Below are 6,382 nucleotides of genomic sequence, written 5' to 3'. Positions count from 1 at the left end.
CTGAGTGCATGTCCCCAGAATTCGCTCCCATTTCCTGCTTCTGTGATCCAGCCAGTAAATCCTGACTGCCAGTAAACAGCATCCACTGGGTCTGGATGGAAAGCTAGTGAACTGTTTTTCGAATACCTTCTCCAGGGACTCACAGACCATAGAAAGCCAACCCAGAGCTGTAGTCTCTATGGAGAAAGCCTCTGGGTCTTCTCTAAAATCGATCCTGGGTAATGACATGGGGCTACACCTTGAATTCATTGTACCTAACAAATGCTCCAGACAGTACACTCAAGGACATCGAAGGCCAATAAAACAGATTGTTTCATAGACCAGGAATGCACAAAATCGTCCTCTGACTCGGGAGGTCTCCCTGTCTCTCAATTAGCTTTGGTCTTTGTTTTCACCATCAACATCTCATCATACTACAAGAAAAGTTTTAAATAAAATACATTTGCATAAAAGAGCTCTCTCTTCTCCTTAACTCATGGAACTATAAAGCTGGGTTATAATGGGCAAGCCTTGAGGAAACAGAAAATTCCTATCCATAGAATTAGGTTTTATTTACCCCTGTTACCTTACTTGAACTTAATTCCTTCTGAGTAGTCTTGCATGCACAGAAAAAGAGGACAAGTCTTTCTACCAGTTTGGAGTCTGCTTTTAGACTTTGTAATGCAGCGATTCAATCTTCTCAGCAAGCACTGAGCTAGACGTGCAGCAAAGGGAAGCTGCCAGATCAAGCTTACGTGGGCAGAAAGAAGAACCACCATCAACAGCGCCATGCTGTCATCTTACTATGGGAACCAAACCGGTTTAGAATCAGACAGAGTTAAGGAACTCAGGGCGGTTGGAGTTACACAGAGCAGGTCCACTTACAGGGAGGTGCCTGCTGATTGAAGATTAGCCTGCAGCCAAAGGAAAACTAAAAAGCGTGGAGGAACTGGTCAAACAAGATCAAGTGTTCCTTATTTGCTGTGCCGCACAGTACAGACTAGCCGGGGTGGCACCTGATCTACTTCCACAGCACTGGAATAATTTCCAGGCCAGCAGAATAAAGGTCAGCCCACTTCCAGCAAACACATTTGTGGGCCCAGTGGCTCTGAAAGGCCCTAACTCCAGAATCATCAAGAGACATCAAGGACGAGCGCTCATATCTATAGCCACACAGAAACACGTTCAATTCCGTTCCCAAGCTGGCGAAGAAGGGAGGCTGACTTCCAAGTCCGAAGTAAACTCAGCTGACTTTCATTTCCCCCCCCATTCAACTAGCAGACGCCACAAAAACCAACCAACTCCTTCCTAAAATATATGAACCTCTGGCTCTTTCCTCGGGTTTCATGGACTTCTGCATGTTGTGTGGCTCCCCCGATGAGAGATACAGAGGAGAACCCCACCCATTTCTCTGCTCCAGAGACCTGACAGTATTGACATCAAGTGGGGAGATGCTGCAAGCTCCCCACTGCTGGGCTTTTGGCTCTTTGTAAAAAGGCACTGCGTTTCCTCACTCTCCTTAGCCTTGATTGCATAGCCATCCTGCAGCTGACCCAGGGAAAGGGCGGGCAGGTTAGCTAAAGCCTATAGGTGTCGAGTTAGCGAGGGGACAGCCTGTTAAATAGCTGTTCGTCATCAGGCGTGGATGGGACATGTTTCTCTCATTGTTCCGTCTTTTACAAAACTTCGTAAGGAGGTTTGACTCAGAGTAAACATATCTATACATACATAAAGTATTTTATCCAGTGCAATGATTTTTGGCCCTGGCCTGCATAATTACTTACACTGAGGAGGCTTTTAAAAATTACCATGCCTGAGCCCAACCTCAGACCAATTAAATAAAACTTCTGGGGGTGGACACAGGCAGCAGTATTTGTAAAAAGCTCCCCAGATGGTTTTAATAAGCAGCCAGGGCTGAGAACCATTTAGATCTAAATCTAAGATGCCACCTATTATAAGTCATGTCCCAATTTCAGCGTTGTTTTTTTAAGAAGTGCTGAAATACACACATATTCTATGGTTGTTTTCAATGTCTTAGGCAGACTTCAATAATCTCTGTAATAAGGTAGATAATCTGTACCTAAGTAGAAGTACATAGTACAATAGTTGCCAACAAAAGAGTCAGCAGAGATGTATCATTTAGGAATGGGCTTGGTTTCAGGTAATTGAACATTGGACTAATATTGGCTTAAAGAAATAGGGGTTCATTTGTATCATATAACAAGAAGTCTGGAAGTGGGCAGTTCAGAGTTGGAGCGGTGGCTCCATAACCCTAGAAGGGACCCAGGCTTTTCTTTCTGCTCCCTAGATAGGGTTTCCAGATTTAACAACAACAACAAAAATGCAAGGCAAGCTGTTAAATTTGAATTTCAGACAAATGACAAATAAATTTAGTATAAATATGTCGCATGAAATATGTGGAAATACTTACTGGAATAGTCTGACTTCATTTTTGATGTTTGCTGACAGCTTTCAAGCCCCCTTCCTCCCCTTTCCTTTATTTCCCGCCCACACCTGAGCCAGCTGATAAGACAGGCTGACTGCTCCTTCCCTTGGTACCAGCTGCAAGTTCAAACTGCGCACCGCCAAGCCCTTCAGCTCAACCCCACCCCCAACACCCTGAAACTCCAAGGGAGTTGCCCCATTCTGCTCTCTCAAGCTAGTTTTGGGTCTGTTGGGGATGTCCCAGCAGATGTCCCCAGCAACCCTCACTATGTGAGTTATAAACCTTTCATACCTTCTTGGTATGTGTATGGTATCAACAGTCTCTACATCTGAACCCAATTTGGGATGGGGGTTCCACCCATTTCTGGGCCTGACCATTACAGGAGAGGTAACTGCAACACTTAGACTAAAAAAAATTATTTGTTGTTTATCTGAAATTTAAATTTCACTAGACACCCTATATTTTATCAGGCAACCCTAGCTATGGGCCCTTATCTTCATGCCTGTTTCCTCAGAGTCACAGACGGGCTCTATACCTTCGGGTCTCAAAGCCATGCTCCAATAGGAAGAGGCAAAAAAGTTTTCTTTCTGGTGAGTCTTGGCTTTTTATTTGGGAAGGGAAGTTCTCCTCAGGTGCTTCTGGCTGCATTTCATTATGTGAAACTTGCTGGTGTAGGTATACTTGCTGCAAGAGAGCCTCGAAAGCTGAGGCTTTAACGTTCGTAACAGGAAGAGTAAAGTGTCATAGCTGACTTTTGGAAGATAAACCCACAGCACTCCCAGGAAGTTGCCTGTTGCCGTATGTAATGGGTTTATTTTCAAAATATCTTACTTATCCATAAATCAATTTCCCTCTCTCTGAATCCTGTTAGCCTATAGGGTATGGGGACGCAAATGTCACCTGGGAGAAGGATATGATCCAAGAACTTGCAGCTTTGACATCAGCTAGGAGCTTTTAAAAATGCAGAACCTGAGGTCCCACCTGGGACCTACTGAATCAGAACCTGCATTTTAACAAAGTCTCCAAGCAATTGTATATAGATTGAAGTTTCAAAAGAACAGAGAAGAACGCTGAAAAAGTGAAGAACATTTTCTGAGCGATTCTCAGTCCCCATGAGATGTGGATGGGACCCAGAAGCTTCCATATATGCTCAAGATGGGACTCACAAAGCAACTGAATTAAGAACCAGAAATGCGGGGCGCCTGGGTGGCTCAGTCGTTAAGCGTCTGCCTTCTGCTCAGGTCATGATCCCGGGGTCCTGGGATCGAGCCCCTCATCGAGCCCTGCATCGGGCTCCCTGCTCACTGGGAAGCCTGCTTCTCCCTCTCCCACTCCCCCTGCTTGTGTTCCCTCTCTCTCTGTGTGTCTCTCTCTGTCAAATAAATAAATAAAATCTTAAAAAAAAAAAAAAAGAACCAGAAATGCTGTGATGGCGAGACGACCGGCAGCCTCTGCTACTGGACCAGCCGTCCAGGCCATGGGGCAAGTGGTGGAGTCTGAGAAGTGCCCTCAGTGCCAGCAAGGGGCTGGGGTGAAGTCGAGCCAGCCAGGGAGGGCTTCCAGGGCCTGATCAAGTCAAGAGAGACCGACCCACCCAGCCGCCAACCGGGTCTGCAAATGCCAGCAGGGCGAGCAGCAAGCAGGCTGATGAGAACTACTGTTGAGACCAGAGGTGCCAGGGACACTGCTCCAATCCAAACAGCCCTCGCGTTCACCTCCCCACCCCAAGGTCACCTTCCCGGCGGAGAGCCGGAGAGCCGCAGTCTGCATCACAAGGGCTGGGCTGATGACCGGCCGTCAGCGGCCATTCTGATTGGTCTGTGCCTGTGCCATTTCAATTGTGAAATATTTTGAATATGGCCCCTGGATAAAGCCACCCCTCTCCCTTCTCTACCCAGATACTACCTTGGCAGAACCAGAGGGAGGGAAAGGCAAAATCTGAGTGACTACCCTCTTCACTTACAAAGAATATTTTCACGTGTGTGGAGGCCTGAAGCTACGAGACTAGGTGTAAGTGCATTTTCCCAGCATCCCCCAGCACGTGGAGGAACAGGAGGAAAGGAGGAGAGGTACAGGCAAAATAAAGTAGCTACAGGTTGTCCGCCTCTGGCGGACAGAGGGTGAGGGAGTTTCCATCCCTGCCGTGGAGGTAAAGGTCATCGACTTCCTCTATTCAGTATTTAGCTATCTATATGGATTTATATTTTTCTGTAATTTACGCAGGTGTCTTTTTTTCTAATAATCTGATGCCAATCCCTAACATAATGTATTTTTCTCTACCTAAGGAGGGAGAGGGAGATACAGAAAATTATGTGCAAGTCAAATGCTTCTGAAAAAGAACAAAAGAAGACCCGGTGACTACCTGAAGGGATACACTATGACCAGTTGTGCGGAAATGTTACTGAAACCCAAGTTCGCTGCCCGTGGCAGGAAAGGGCAATACTCAAAAGATAAGTTTTGATTAGAAAGGAATCTAAGCTTTGTTCAGGAGGCCGGCCACCTGGGGAGGAGGCCGTCCCCTATCCAGAAGCCAACTCAGAGGTTTCTGCCTGGCCCAGAAAATTTTAAAGGGGGTTAATCAGTTAAGGGAGTACAGAGGTCCGTGACATTTCTTGATTCCATGTTGACTTGATGACTCTAACTCCAGAGTTACCCTGGTGCTCGGAGGTTGAAGGTCTGGGTCCTTGGTACCAGGGGTTGTGCAAGAGTGCTCTGATCTTTCTGCAAAGCAGGACGAGGTCTACAAATAGGCAAAAGGAGGTCAGTAAAGTCATTTGTGTGACCTGAAACATGAAAAACATTTTGCTGGAAGATTGCTGGGCTAATCAGAAAGCCGAGGTGGCTTAAACAGACCTGCTGGCCTCTCTGGCCTGGGAAGGTTCTGTCCTTTATTCCGCAAGGCCAGTGGTCCACAAATCACAAAGAAAGTAAATTAGTTCTGTTACAGATCAAGGACCTTAAGTCATCAAGCAAGGAGTGTGCTAACTTGAAATAAGTGAACCCTTAAGACCAGCTATGGGGCTGTTACAGAAAAGCAATGGATTAGCCCAGAATCCCAAGAGGAGAGCTGCTTATCGGACTAATCTCCATCTCTGGGAGAAGAAGCTTCTGGATAAGCAAACTACTCTTTGTTCATTGGGTCATTCCATGAATATTTTATTAGCTTAACTCTGTGCCGGACCTGTTCTAGGACCTGGGGATCTGGCAGTGAACAAAACAGACAAAAATATCTGACTTTACACCTGTTACAGTTGCAGGGGGGAGAGGGAGAGACAATAGATTAATTAAATAAGTAGAAATATGTGACTTGTTATATAGTGTTAAGAGCAATAGAGAACAATTATACGGAAAAGGGAGACAGGCAATGTCCATGGTGGGCTTACAATTTTAAATAGGATGATTAGGGAAAGCCTTAAGGAGAGAGAAGCATTTGAGCAAGAACCTAGAGGACCTGAGGAGGCAAGCCAGGTAGACATCCAGGGGAAGCAGGAACAGGAACAGCAGGTGCAAAGGCCCCGAGATGAGCAGAGCCCTGGGCTGGGCAAGGGGCCGCACAGGAGAAGGGAAGAGTGGCAGGAGGTGGGGTCAGTGAGTGACAGAAGGAAACAGCATGCGGCTCCAATCCAAGCAGCCTCTTCACCTACACTTGCAGCCCATCCCGACGGCTTGACATAGCTGAAGTCATCAAACCCCGCTTCCACTTGCCCTAAAGGAAAGCATCTGCATGGGCTTTTCAGCTTCTTCTGAAGATCCTCATATATTGCTAAAGCTCTCTCTTTAATTATGAGAAAGCTTCCTCCAGATCATTTCAAAACGTTCAAGTGCTGGAGAAGACTGAACACAACCAAGTGGCACTTAGTACAGACAAATTCCCCAATTTACTAATCATGTATGAGCTAATCTACATGAACAAGACATGGACCATAGCTGAACAGCTCCGAGTGGTTCCTCGAAAAG

Source organism: Eumetopias jubatus, unplaced genomic scaffold, assembly GCF_037043125.1.
Source record: "Eumetopias jubatus isolate StellerSeaLion01/CBP00866 unplaced genomic scaffold, mEumJub1_p1.0 scaffold_2, whole genome shotgun sequence".
Taxonomy (NCBI): domain Eukaryota; kingdom Metazoa; phylum Chordata; class Mammalia; order Carnivora; family Otariidae; genus Eumetopias; species Eumetopias jubatus.
This window is presented reverse-complemented; position numbering follows the sequence as displayed.